The sequence below is a fragment of the Sebastes fasciatus genome, chromosome 8, assembly GCF_043250625.1.
Source record: "Sebastes fasciatus isolate fSebFas1 chromosome 8, fSebFas1.pri, whole genome shotgun sequence".
Taxonomy (NCBI): Eukaryota; Metazoa; Chordata; class Actinopteri; order Perciformes; family Sebastidae; genus Sebastes; species Sebastes fasciatus.
The window spans coordinates 21503720-21519131 of NC_133802.1; the positions used below are offsets into that span (position 1 = coordinate 21503720).

The following is a 15412-nucleotide window of genomic DNA, read 5'->3' on the forward strand; positions in this document are numbered from 1 at the left end:
TCAAAATCATAACAATTTGTTTTAAATTAGAAGAAAGACAGGCGGCAAGCACGGATTAGAAACCCGCAAGTCTGTGCTGGTCACAAACACAGTGACAATGGAACAATTTAGAAGCAATTTAGAAGACAATTAAAAGATGCGCAGACAATGATGTAGTTACATGCTGCTCGGATGGTCCCATTTTCCGAGTTGGGAAGTCATTCTTCCGACTTTGGTGTGTTTGTTAGCTTTAAGCCGTAATGTAGAAACGACATGGACGCTACAAAGAAGATGCATTGTATTTTATTGCTTAAACAACGCGTTTGCTGTTTTTGAGTTGTTGTTCTGATTTGATGGGATGTTCACTTGAATTTTCCCGGTAAAGAACAACATTTTCGGATTATTCCGAATCCACATAAATGCAGCACAAATGCCATATCTCACAATGTTAATGAAAGTGAAACATAACGCATGTACAAACACACAAACTGAGCCACAAACATAACTTCCTTGATGGAGGTTACTGTATGTTGACCTAATGTTAGCAGATGTGTTGTATGTGGGTTTCGGCAGGCAGCTGCTGTTTCTCTTCCCGGTACCACATACCAGCACTGAATCTTTTAGTAGTACGGAATACCGGCTCACTTTCACCCCTGGTCGAATCCTCTCAAATGGAGCACCGGCCACTGTGATGCAGACCAGACATGTGTCACAGCTGATGTAATTTAGCTGTGCATGGGGAAGTGTTTGTCAGTGCAGCTCTGATTGGTTGGATGCTTCACTGGAGACCCAGCATGGTAATTAAAGCTGAAATCTGTAATGTTTTAAATTAATATATCATAATTATATCCATCTGTGTGACGGAGTGTTGTGAAACAGCACATTCACCACGAGAAATCTTGAACCGGTTTTTCAGGTGGCACCTGTCAGCCCCAATGTCCTCCAACTTTTACATTTTAGTAACTAAAGTTGTTTATTTACACACACAAAAACACACAAAAGCTGTCCGTCATGCTAGAGTTACAGGCTCCGGGTCAAAAATAGATTACTTTGTTTTGGAAACACACTTTGCTGACTCAGACGCTGGATGAGTTAGCCTGTTGGCGATGTTGTCACACCCTTGTGATTCATAAACAGGCTTTATTAATCTTCAGCAGTCAAAAACACAGATTAGGTGATGAAAGCCTTCTATCAACACAGGTGTGTTTTTTTGGATGTTCCTGTTCCTGTTCACATAGAAACGGCAGAGTAATCAAAAACATTTGAATCTCTTCTACTGGGCATCTGAGCAGCTGACCAAACATGACAATTTACGTATGAAATTGTCACAAAAGTTTTACTTTACTGCCAGGCGTTCCAGCATTTTTTCAGATTTATTCCCAAATAGCTTGATTCTCGGTGGCCAAAAAGGTCAAGTCAGTGTAGATGGAAGGCCACAACGTAGAAAAACACATGGCTGAGGTCGTTTCATGCGGCCACTGACTCTTGATGTTTTGCAATCAAGTGAACAAGTTTACTTGCCCTGCTGCCTACAAGGTCATTAGTGAGACCTGAGAGCGAGAGCGAAACAGCAGATGCTTGTAACCTGTGCTTGTAAGACACATGCTCGTACTCTTTTTTTATTGTACACACAGGAGCCCGTGTGTTCACAAACAGAGCTCAGATTTTCATGAGGTGGTGCCCCCGTGGTTTAGTGAGTTTCTCTGTCACATCAAAGCCAGATAGGGACCTACAGCCAGACAACAGAGCACCTTAACAGGCAAGCTGAGGACGAGAGAGAACGCCGTAAGCCTGACCTCGGAGAATAACAACCCCTGGATGTCATTTTCACCTGATAGCAAAGTAGTTTTCTATGAAATGTAGAGCGAGTAAAAAGCACAGACAATGTCCTGCACTGAAACTTTCCGAGTTTTCTTTGAGTCAAGTGTAAAGTGAGACGATTGGCAACAGACTCGAAGCCACAGTTCTTGGTTTTATTGAAACTTCTGGATCCGTCACTTTATTTTTGTGTGTGTCCCTGCGCCCGCGCAATGGTATGCATATGCATATGTCGGAGGATTAGGGAGTGGGACCCCAGAATACACTCGCTGGAATGTGAAGTGTGCGTTTTTGAGCGGCCCGAGGGCGTGGAATGTCTCCTAAACTCACTGTAACAACTTTAAGTGGCATGACCAGAGTGCGTGTGTTATGAGTGACAGCAGGTGATGGGTGCGTGCTCCTGCAGGGCCTGTCGGTCACCGCCACATGTGTTCACATACAGCGACCTGTCTGTCCCCCCCTACAGCGAGGGAGTAATGTGTGTGTTTTAATAGTTGTCTGCTTTATCTCAGCCAGGAGAAGTGAAAGAGTATCTCTCCTCCAGTCAATGGGCCTTTCATTCTTTTTTGTACAGATGGTGTTTGGACAACCTTTGGCAGGTGCTTGGTGGTGTTTTACTCCGATCTGTAGCCTCTTTGTGCAGCTTGATTTGATTTAAACAAAAGCTACGCCATCACTTTTTGCTTTCTCTCTGTCTTTTCCTTTCTGTCTACTCTTTATTTACTCTTAAAGAGATGCAGCAGCTTGGCCTCTTAAGTCCCATCAGCCCACAATCCACTGATCCACTCAACTCAGCACATTTAACGTCTCACAGCAATGTGGAGACTGACTGCTGTTGCGGGTACTAATCTGGAAGATTAACACATAATCAAGTGGTGGCATTAGTTGAGTAGCTGTCGTCATCAGAAAATAAAGAACTGGCCATAACGTTGAAGGCAGAGGAGGGAAAAACGTTCTTTGTGTCGGGAGATGATGCCCCTTGAAATGTTATATACGGATCTGTACCAGTTGTTGTGACTGAGGAATTTGCTAGCCATGTTGAGCCACTGAACAGCGGCTCACATCATGATATCACAGTTCCTCCATCTGCTATATGTGCATGCGTTATGTGTGTGTATGAGTGTGTATTGGGGGGAGATAGTTCCCTATTGTGATGCATTTGATCAACGTGTTTTTATCCCAACTCAACTCTTTGTCAGACCACTCGTGCGTCACTCTTTTCAGTCGCAGTAAACACGTGCTTAATGTTGTGAATTAAACAAAAAACACTTGCTTAGGTTCAGGCAATGAAATCACTATAGTTAGGTTTAGGAAAAAACAACATGGCTGGGCTTAAAACATTTGTCCAGTGAAAATGACACTGAACGTTGTGAACAACTGATTGTAATGTGACGCACGGGACACGAACAGCGGTCTCCTGGATGAAAGCCTTGTGTTTGTTGGATCCATACACCTACCCTCCCGCCCACCCAGTGTGTGTCTTTTTGCTCTTAAAGCTATGCCACCACACTCCCGGCGCACTTTCCGTGAGCGTTTAATATTGACGCAGATGGGTTTACACTGTAGTTAATGGAAAGCTTGTGTGTCTCATACCAACACTAAAGAGTGCCTTGTGCTGACGGCACGTGACAAAGCGTCAGTATTTGACTCCCTGCGAATATGAAAGGGCTGATTTTATAGTGCTGCACACACTGACAGTATCCTCATTACTGTAAATTAATGCCATCCTCTATCACAATTTAATTCCTCAGTTAATAACAGTAGTTAAACCTGGCTCTGTGCAACAATCTCCCCTCCCAAACCCAACAGGTTAGCTGCATCGTATTTCACTCTAGTGTTGTTGTCGTTGACACGTCTGGAGGGAGGCCAGAGGAAATTCTACCCCAGGATCCAACCCCTATCCTGGGCCTCTGCGTGCCGGGGTTCCCCTCGTTAGCTCCTCCTCAGCTCTTAGCCCCTGAGTTGTAGCTGGGAAGCGCTCCACACTGCTGTACCCCAGCCTGAACTACTTATGGAGGTGATTTAAAAGGCTGTTCCACCTTGTCCCAGGAGTGCTGTCCCTCTTCTGCTTCCTGCTCTCTTGTAGAGAAGAAAAGGACTTTGGAAGAAACTCACGGTACTTTGGAGGGGGTCAAGGGTTATTGGGTCATATGAGAGCTCTGCTGGTCACCACCTAAAACACACAGAGACATTTTAATGTCTTCTGAAATCCAACACGCTTTGACCTAATTTCTCATGCTCTTTACACTAATATCATCATTTTGTGGAGATATTGTGAAACAGGTTACACCCATTCTTATTCAGCAATGCTTTAATTTATGCAAAATAAGTTCAAAAGGCATTGTTTTGTATTGTCGCTGCATTCAAAGCCTTGCATCAGCGTCAGTGTTTAGACTGGGGGGCAGTGACCTTTAAACTTTAACCCTATTTAAGCTGAGTAAGAAGGAGACAAATACAAAAGACGAATTACCCCCCTTCTCCTACTGTTTTCCTTTTTGGGGCTGATAATATGGAGAAGATCAAGATGACCCAGAAGGCGTCAGCGTGATCAACAGTCACACAACTTTTGCTTCCAAGACTATAAACACCACTCAGAGTTCCTTATATGAAGCTTGGAGGCTTCCAACGCTTCGACTGTCCTGTTTTATTTCACGGCGATGATGTAGTTCAGAGCCAAGTTGGCTCTCAGGCTGCGATGTGTTGAACTCTGAGAAAACTTCGTCGGCCACCCTGGGGAGGTCACAGAGTAGAGAGATGAGATTCAGAGATAAATTTGTGTGGGGAGAATTTTGCTGAAGCAATTTCTTCACTTCTTAAGCTGTACAGTTTTCACCCATCTATCTCCACCTCCCCCACACTCAGAAAAGAAAACTGACCAGGATTCCTGATGCGTCTGAGTGCCTTTTCAGTGCCTCGACTTTCCATCCAAAAAGCCCCAAGCATTTGCAGAATGTGTCCCCGTCCTTGCGAGTAAACCTTGGATGAATGATGTACCTCAATATTCGTCTACACTCACCTAAAAAGCCAGTAATACTCAGCCTGGCTGGCTTTACTGTTAACCCTCAGCGGAGCAGTGACTTGAGCAAAGCTGCCGTTCCCACCAGCCACTAACATCACACACTCCTGACAGCTAATTCAAGCTTCCCTCCAGGGGACAATGGTAATTTAGTGCATTGGATGTGTATCTGTGTTTGTGAGTGTATATGTGTGTGTGTCCTAAACCCCCAGGCCATAGCTGTCAAGGATATGCCTGTCAAAGGCACAACAGGGTTTCTCCTCTGTGATGGCCATTTAGGGATGTGACCTCCTATTTCCCTCCACGGACTCACATTCACACACACGTATACACACTTACAGGACTGCTGGCTGAGGCCGCTGGTCTGCTCTGATCCTGGTGGCAGATGGAATTAGCAGTAATTACGAGCTCATTAATTCCAGCCTTTTCTGTAATCCCCTGTAATGCCGCAAATACTGCTGCGTATGGCGTGTGCATGTATGTGTGTAAGTGCATGCGTGTGTATGTGTCCAAGCCGCTATCACACATCGTTCCATTCCACATCATGGAAACGGAGAGGCAACAATAAATAACGCTGAAGAGGAAATTAATTTCTCTGTTTACTGTGTACTCAACGGGCAGGCTGCGCGCACAATCTAGTTTTTAATTGTGTTTCTTGTCAATGATTTACTGTAAGTGTTTAACAATACAACCCAGCAGAGAACCTGCATTGGGTGGCTAATTAAAAGCCATTTTTAACGACAGATTTGTTGCTAATTACTCGACAAGTGCCCCCGAGCATCCAGACAACAACACGTCATCATTAAAAAGTAATTTATGAGTGGGACTAAAGGTCAGCACAGCATGTATAGCTTTTATAAAAGCATACCGTGACTCCAGAGTGCGGCAGACGGCTGATACTTTATGGATATACGTAGCTGAAACGACACTTGTAATCAATCTGCCTGCATCTGAAGTGCAAATCGCAGAAATGTAAACCATGATCACCATAGACACAGTATTACAGTCTGCGGTGTTGTGTTTTTACTGTACCTCGTGTGTCAAGAGTTTGAGTCTTTCAAGATATAATAGGGCTTGGCCTGCAGAGGGAATTCTTGCGTGGCCATATATGGTGCATCAGTGATACATCTTAAACAATCAATGTGACCTACAGAATGTTTAAAATGCTCATCCAGCCAGGAAGAGTACTTCGATATCATCTCAACCTCCTATTTCTACTCTCCATTTGATTGGTTGGCTTATAAACCACCAAGGTGAAGCACAGATCTGTGTGTGTGTGTGTGTGTGTGTGTGTGTGTGTTTGTTTCCTGATGATAAGCTGCTGAAGTGATCCAGGAACCCATATTGTTAGCCATCTGTGCACACAGGCCACATTCGCCCTCTCTTCCAATCTTATCAGGTGAATGCCCATTCACACATGTTTGATGCCAGCTCATGCACAGTCAGCATGATTTTTATTAGGGCTGCAAGATTAATCGAAATTTTATCGGAATTTTATCAAAATTGCAATACGGCCAACTACAATTTTCAAATTGCAGGAGGCGCAATATTTGTTAAAGGTGAAATATGTGTCAAAATACCATTTTAAATTAAATATTGTTCTAGTGCAGAGATGTCCTGGCCTACACACCATATCCTACAGACTTAAGAACATGTCTCTTTTTAGCACAAATCCCCACAAAAATCACACCTTAATCATTTTAACATGTTTTTCAGTGAAAATGACATATAATATAATATCGCAAATCATATCGCATCAGTCAAAATAATCGTAATTAGATATTTTCTCCAAATCGTGCAGCCCTAATTTTTATTATACCATTTCTGAGGCTTAAATCAAATCTACACCATGTTGTAAGACTCAGCCTCCCAGATGGTCAGTGCAGCCATGACTGTGTTGGAGAAGGAGGGTGTGGCCGGTCATGCTTCTCTCCCCCGCAAATGGGACATTTAGTTTTGTTTTGTGAGTGTGGGTGGATGTGTGTTTACACCAGTGTCACTGTGAGAGTTTTTTGAGAAAACTGTCATCTCTGTTACATCCTGTTTAAGCCTCCAGACTGAAACCTGTAGAGGATGTTGAAGCAGATAGCGAGTCATAATGTTGCTGCTGAATTTCTCGCTTTCTTTTTATGGTTGACCTCTTGGTTCAACTTTTTTTTTCTTGAAATTTTGTCTGTCAAACTTTCTAAACTCAATTAATACCATTATTCATGCATTCTTACACCTGCTGTAAGATGTAATAGGCAGATGTGTCCTCTCCGTGTCCCTCTCATGACTTAGAGGCACTAGAATTCTCCAGCTGTTTTCTGCCTCTTCAAACAGATCTGAGATCTATCTGCAAATACTGAATGCAGATACACAAGCACAGACAATGAATCTCCCCTCATTGTCATCTCTAGCACCGGTCACAGTCTCACATATTTAGAGAATCTAATGACTTCAGCAGCCCTTTCATGCGTGCCCCCTCCGGTTTCTGAGCCGACTGCCCAGTGCCAGTCTGGCAGTGCCCTACTTTCCATTTGCCTGAAAAGGCATCACTACAACCAGGAACCCGTCTGATTTAGCCATTTTGGGTTCTGCCATGTGACACTGTGGATTTTAATAGGAATGGAAAGTTCCTGTCCATTGTAGGACTGCAGAAACACTTTCCATGCTTTCACGCAAGCGAGAGAGACTGTGTCCAAATATCACCCTGAATGAAATGTGTTTAACCCCCTGAGGGTACAAAGAGTTGAACCACTGTATATTCATCTCACCATTACATTTGTACTGTATTAAGAGGCTTTTTTCTACATTTCTGTTCCTGTGTCATCGCATCCTTTTCACAAACTTTGTCTCCTCTACTAGTTAACACCTTCTTACCTGTCCTCTATATTCTCATCTCATCCGCTCCACTATGGTCTAATAGTGAGTCCTGCCAGCTCCTGGTTGGCTAGATTGCATTATCGCTGCCTTAAAGGAACAGTGTGTAACCGTTTGGGGGATCTATTAGCAGAAATGGAATATAATATTGATAACTATGTTTTCATTAGTATACACTAATCACCTGAAACTAAGAATTGTTGTGTTTTCATTAGCTTAGAATGAGCCGTTCATATCTACATAGGGAGTGGGTCCTCTTCACGGAGTATGCCATGTTGCACCGCCATGTTTCTACAGTTCAGAACGGACAAACCAAACACTGGCTCTAGAGAGAGCCTTTCACATATTTATGTTACCTGAAGGCCACCGTAGTTCTCTTGACACGCTTGTGAAACTGCGGTAATGTGAGCCGCAGAGTGCAAAACCGTGGTACCGCCAGCCGTGGTCTGACTTCCGTTGCTTCTGAAGTAATGTTATTATGGTAAGGATGTCTTCTGAGTGAGGCGAACAGCGTTACAATGGTTTTGCACTCGGCGGCTCACGTTACCGCAGTCTTGGAAAGGGAGGAGTTAGCGGAGGGGTTATCAGTTGGTTGCAATCTGCAACCACACCACTAGATGTTGCCAAATCTTACACACTGTATCTTTAAAGTTATGTTTACACTCAGTGTTACTCGCCAAAACATATTGTGTGTATCCTTGAGATCTAACAAATATTTTGAGTGTATTTCCATCCTCATATATTTTTTTTAAAGTATTTTAAATGCAGTATTGTTTACATTCATGCTTACTAGTTTGCAGCCTTCTTCTTCATTGCCTTCGCTGGTGCATTGCAGCATATCTTGGCTCGTTACCACCACCTGTTGATCAGTGGAACAGTGTGGCTCCATTGATACTACTGTGTATAGCGTCACCAAGCATGCACAAGATAAATGATGTCCGTAGCGCTACTAGAGGCCTAAAACTCCACAGGGAGTTTTGAAGGTGACACTACTGAACATTTGTAATCATTTCACCTTGCTGCTGGTCCGGTGGAATATTCTGATTTTGTTGCAAAGTGAGCTATAATTAGATAACAAGATTGATAATGACGTTTTGCTCCTCCTTGTTATTGATCTGTTGTATAGTGGCAGCAGGCTTTGCATAAGTGCACTAACATTCTCTATAATGTGCATTGACTATTGATCAGGTAATTACTTAATTGTTTTTTTATTAGGCCTGTCTGTGTAAGACAGTGAGTCTGTCTCCTTCTACAATCACTAACCATCTTCTGATCATGCAGCTAAGTCAAGTAGAGTGTCAGCATTGCATTCCTCCAAATGGCCTCCATGCAGCTTTGACAAATGTTTGTTTAGATGGAACAGCTTATCAGCCAATACTGTTAAGTCTGCTCCCTGAGGCTGGCAAGACTCCAAATCCCAGCAAGCACTGCTCCCACAAACCGCAGGGAAATCTGCTTTGTCTCTGCAGTGGCTTTTTCTTCGTCTGGTCTAGTGTAAATCTCTCACTTTCTTTCTCCTATTCCTCAACCTTTAAAGAGGTCAGGAGAGGAGAGGAGAGGAGAGGAGAGGAGAGGAGACGAGACGGAGGGAGAAGGGAGTGCGGAGCTCTCAAAATGAGCAGCAAAAAAAAAGAGGGCATTCACATTGAGATCAGAGCAATTAGCTCCATAGTCTGAATAGTGGAGCAACACAGAAGCCTGTTAATAAAAGCTGACTATTAAGCTCAGCAGCAGCTATTCAACTATTCTCTTGATAGTCTGTGAGGCTCAGTGTTTGTGTGGGTGTGCCAGTCCTCTCTGCAGAATATGAGGAACAAAGAAATCATGTCTCTGTGAAAGGAGGATGTTGTTTGTATCAACCACCATGACCTTTATGAATCTGTCAAATTATAATGAAATATTCAAACCATTTGAAATATTCTGCAGCTTGCATTTTCTGAGAGATGATGTATTCTAAGTTTGCTCTGGACTGTGGCTCCTCTCAGAGTAGGAAACCACTCGTGTGCCGCTGGCTCGTGATGACAGATGACAGTGTGTCCATGTGGCGTATTCTCAGCCCAGCGGGATGCTGCATTTTGCACATGATGCACAGAATGAAACCAGCGGTCAGGTGGAGGTGAAGAATGAGTTTAATCAAGCGTATCTCAGGTTAATTGACATTTATTGCAGCCTAAATCAAATCAACATTGATATTCATTTTGCTTATGAAATTACAGTCATAGGGTGCCATTTTTCAGTGTCATGATCCTTTCCTTCCAGCTGTGCTCTTTAGCTCGAGATCAGGTCTGAAGTCGCAAAAGGCCAATGAAATTTAACATCCATAAGTAGGGCATACAGATCTGGTTTGTGGTCATGGTTTGCACTCTCAGCCTACAATAATGTATGCGTTTAAGTTCTGTAGCTGCCTGGCTTTTTAATGGTAGATAAAATATTGGATTGGCTTATTAAAATGAATACAAATGTGACAGGGAAGTGGCTTTACTAAAGTGGTGCTTTCCGTGAGACACTTGGTAATCTGTGAAAGGGGTGATGAGGATGAATTGGGTGCTAATATTATCCTCTCGGTCTCTGCAGCTGCTGCTAAAGAATGAAAAAGACGAGGCGGAGCGAGGAGAGATTATAACAGGAGATTTCAAAAGCTGCTATTAAAGGAAGGAAGGTTGGAGCGGATTGAGGTGCAAGTTGGTGGAAGATTTTTTTAGGGAGAGTTGAGAGATCATCCTCTTGAGAGAGTTCATCGTGTCCTGAGATGTTGGAGGAGGTTTTCTATGTGTCATCAGCAGCACTTCTCTTTCCACTATAGCGCTCTCTCTCTTTTCACGCTTGTCGTTTCGGTTCTTTCTTCTCTCCCCACACGCTGCTTCACCCTTTTCTCTTGAGTATCCTCGTGTTTCATCGCCCTCTTTTTGAACTCGCCTTTATCTCACCCAGTGGAGTAGATGGAAGCCTATAGATGGCAAAGCAGAGCTGACATGACATGACGGTGGATCTGGTGCAGCCGTATATTGGCAGACACTGATTGAGGATATCAGGTTTTGGCTTGGAAATAAGAAAGTTATTTTTTTAGCCGAAAAAAACCTTTGGACAGACTTGGACAGACGGTGTTTTTACAAAAAGAAATGCCCTTGCATGAAGCTGGAAACCTTCAGCAGATCATTTCTGAGATGTTTTGGAACTTGAGTAAAGATTTCCTTCTCACAGAATGGAGAAACGTGGGTCAAAGCTCAAGGCAGATCAAGTCATTGCCAAGACAGTCACACTGAAATTCACGCACACACTCATAGGCGAACTCTACGATGCCTTATGTTCCCCTTGGCTGCCACATCGTCTCAACTCTCATCTAATTTCTGAGTCTCTGAGGCAACCTTTCCTCTCATCTAAGCAGCTTTTAATGGAACGTCTCTTCTTGGTCTGGTAGATTTGGGATTCTGATTTGATTTAAATACTTAAGAGCTGCAACTATTAATCGATTAGTTGTCAACTATTAAATGAATCGCCAACTATTTTGATAATCTATTAATCGGTTCGAGTAATTGTTTATGAAAAAAAAAAGTCAAAATTCTCCTATTCCAGCTTTTTAAATGTGAATATTTTCTGGTTTCTTTACTCCTCTATGACAGTAAACTGAATATCTTTGAGTTGTGAACAAAACAAGACATTTAAAGATGTCATTTTGGGCTTTGGGAAACACTGTCATTTTATAGACCAAACAACTTATCGATTAATTGAGAAAATAATCAATAGTAGCAGCCCTAAAATACTTGATTTTCTTTCTTCATATCAACTATGAGAGAATCTCACCGATAAGTCAGATGAAGTCGTCTATTTTATATTTCATCCACCCGTTTTGCTGGTGCTGTCTGTGAAGTTTGACCCCTGACCTCTTCCATCTCCTCTGCGGGATCCTGTTTTTTCATCTGTCGGCTGAGTGACACCAAATCCAGCAGACACTGTGTTTGTTCTGTTTCCTATCAGATCTGAATTATTCATCAAAGAGAGTGTTATCACACACAAAAGCTCTGGTGGACTCCCAGATAGCTTTGAAGTAAAATAGCGGGATATGAAGAGAAAGGTGTTGCTTTAGAGAGGTGCTGATAGTAAACCACCGTTGTGTTGAGGAGGTATTTCTCCTAGCAATGAGTTTAAATGTTACAATGAGGAATGAATGTCATATACACCAGTATTGGGTTCAAATTGGATGAGTCCAAAGTTTATTATTTGCACATATTTGTACTACAGAATAAATAAAAATCTGGTACAAAACAAGAATCCAACATCAGCTTTTCTGGAAGAACAACATCCTTCTTACAAAGTTGTTAAATCTCTAATTGAGTCTCAAAATGCCATATTTAGTTGTGAAGATAATTGTGAAATCTTCTACGTTTTCGGTGCATATCTTTCAAAGTTTCATTGCAAATATAAAATAAAAATCAATTTTATGATCTTATGGTTTCTAAAAAAATTGTAAATATGAATTTGAAATGAAAATGTGAAATATCAAAAATCTTTTTCGTCATTTTGAGAATAAAAAACAATGCCGTAGTTATTGAAAATACACTAGAATCCAGTGGAATTATGACATCCCACTACCAGATTGTTTTGCAACGTTTTAAATTTGTTAGCGTTTCACATGGAGAGAGAAAGTGTAGGTCGGTTCTCTGGATGTGTCTGACCCAATCTTAAATTTGCCCTTAATCCTACTCTGGCATATAGACAAGGCAGCATGACAGCCACTTCAGACGTAAAATCTCGTCTGCTCTTTTTTTGTGTCTACATATCCACAGGCGAGACAGAGAGGGCTTTCCCATCGCCCCTCTCCCCCTGATCCCCGCCCTCAAGTCCCCCAGGGTACAGTGTGACCCATACAGGCACCCAACCGGAAGGCCCACCGCTTTCCTCCCCTGTGCCGCCACAGTATACATGACCTCATTAGTCAAGCCCCACCCTCTCAACTTGTTTTACAGTATAGTACGATATCCGTCTAACCTATTGACCCTAATAAGATGAAACCCCCCAACCCCCTAACTTCCTGAGCGTGACCTACTTAATGTATACAAGCACATGTGGATGTACACCCACATAACCAAACACAACTCTCAGATGTGCCCTTTTCTCCCCAACTTTCCCCCTTCGTCATTCCTACAAGTCATCGTGTTGAGCAAGATGACACATATTCCAATTAGGTTTATATACCTTCATTGGTCATATTACTGTAGATACAGTTTTCCTATATTTTATCACCACACAGGAAATGGTCAAACGTCAATCACAATAGATAAATTGATAAATGAAAACTCCGAACTGAATTCCTTGAATTTTGCCATTCCAGGATCGTACAGAAGATGTAGAAATCTATTGTTAAAAAGACAAAAATATAGACAATTATAATAGACCATTATGTAATGCAACCATTAGATACGTGGTGTTAAGGGTGCGACTCACCATGGTTGCATCCGAAATTCTATACTAACATGCTATTCAGTACGCTAAAACAGCATGTGAGATTTTTAGTATGTCCAAAACCTTAGTATGACACCAATAGCACGCAAATTGCATACTATTTCAGGTGAAATATTACAGTATGCAACGCTGGACACTACGGCGACATAAATATCCCACAATGCAATGCGGTAGTGAGGACTATGTTCATAGCCGACGTTGGCGGAAAGCTCTGTAACATAAATAACACTTCAGTTTACCTGTAAGTATAAGATTTCAATTTGCTATAGGTGTAATATATTTTCTCACAAATCGTCGTTTTGGTCACATGAGGTTGGCACAGGTTACCATGGTTACACGTCTCCAACCGGCAAGGAGGCTCTCGGGAAGTGACGACGTAAATTACTGCTCAGTGCGTCTGAAAAGATACATACTTCTGTTTATTCACACAAAAGCATGTTTAATCATAGTACACATAATGGGAATGTAGTGCATAGTTTATGATTTCGGATGAAGACAGTTTCCCAACTGGAAAACCCATCCAACTAAGTGTTGTAAGTGCAGCCACATTATCCGAGATTTGTTGAAAAGCAGTGCACTCAATAATCATAAAAATAACTTTATTTTAACTTTTATAAAAGTTCTTCATATGATTAAAATAAGACAGTAAGACAAAAAACAATAAGAGAAATCAACACCGAAATGATTAAAATGGTGAAGGGATGGTACGGGAGGAAGATAATATAAAATAAAATACCTAAAAACAGAAACTTAATGAAAAGCCAGATTAAACAAGTATGTTTTAAAAAAATTCTTAAAAGCCCACAAGTGTATCAGTGGCCTTCAATAGACACATAACTGTAGTAATGTGATCGCTCCCGGTTGTGGTTGAGATTCTAGCAGCCAGCTTGTAAATGTTGGTTCCTGGGTCGACCGCACAAGGTTTCTGGCTGTCAAATAGCAGAAGTGAATAATGTTGGCAGAACTAGACAAGATTGAGGTGAAGGTTGAGGGAAAGTGGGTACATAGAAAGTACAACAGTGAATCATGAAATAGTTCCTGGAAGGCACCAAACACCATGGGTCGCTGATTTTCTGAGTGTCATTTTGCTTTAAGTATGATGTCTATCAATAGTATTGTTTCAGACATGCAGAGGTAACCACAGCTGAAACATCCCGACCTGTTTATGTCAGGATTTTCAGAATGCTCTTTGGGGGTAAAAAGGAATATAGCTAAGCAGATGCGTGCCAAACGGACAGACTTCACAGTCCTGGCATATACTTCCCTCCTGCATGTACTCGTGGGCGCATGCACCAGTGTATATGTTCTTTAGTGCTATTCTTGTTTGTGTGTGTGGGTTGAGAAGATGTCGAGAGCGCTCCAAATTTCAGTTTGCCAAGGGTTTGCTGTGTGAAAGTTAGGTTTATAGAGCAGGCAGCGTTTTAAATGAGGTCTATGAATATTTAATCAAAAGACAAACGGGAAGACGTGGAGCCAAGTGAGCCAGACGCTGATGTAACTGAGCTGGTGGAGCTTTGAGAGTTCATGCAGTGTATAAACCTCGAGGAGATATACAGCTAATTGTCACAGACTGTTTTGTTTTTGTCAGATATTCTTGGATATGAGAGCATGTGGTGGTATGTGATACTTGATCGATCTTTGTGGGGGGACATAATTAGCTTCTGTCCTCTTGGAGTTGGAAAGAATTCGGTGTCTTGATCAAGGACACTTTCAGAAAGGTGGATGCTTCATGGCATTGAGGCTTAAACTCAGGTTTACCAACTGGCAACCTCAACCACTCGGCCAAAATGTGTTCACCCTGAAAACAGGAGCACATGTCTACCATCTGTCTGGATTTAACCTGATTACTGTACAGTACAGTCTAACACACTGATTGACTCTAACACACACTAGCAATTTGCAACTCTATCTATTCCTTACAGCTATCTATTTTAACAATTTATCCATTACCTTAAAAAACATTTGAACTTTTATTTGAATGAATTCATTACTTTTACCTGCCTCTTTAGACTTCTCTTCTTGCTTGCTGTCATATATCAGGATGTCGCGATACACAATTATGTCGTCTAAATTGATAATAACAAGCTCATACTAACTCAAATTTCTCAGAAAATCTTATGTGAAATACTGTATTTTGAGGGAATATCATATAAAGTTTTGTTTTTACATCACCAGTTCAATGCGATTAACAAATGTTTATATATGGAAATATTTTTATTTTTTTTCTTCATAACTTCACTTGAAACTTTTATGTTTATTTTGCAATGAAGTTCTTAA

At 41.8% G+C, this 15412-nt stretch overlaps 1 protein-coding gene across 7 annotated transcripts in view; it reads left to right on the forward strand.

Moving 5' to 3' along the window:
* nav1a (neuron navigator 1a) overlaps positions 1–15412 on the forward strand; it is a 125820-nt gene that overhangs the window by 83837 nt on the left and 26571 nt on the right. The gene's annotated exons all lie outside the window — the stretch shown is intronic.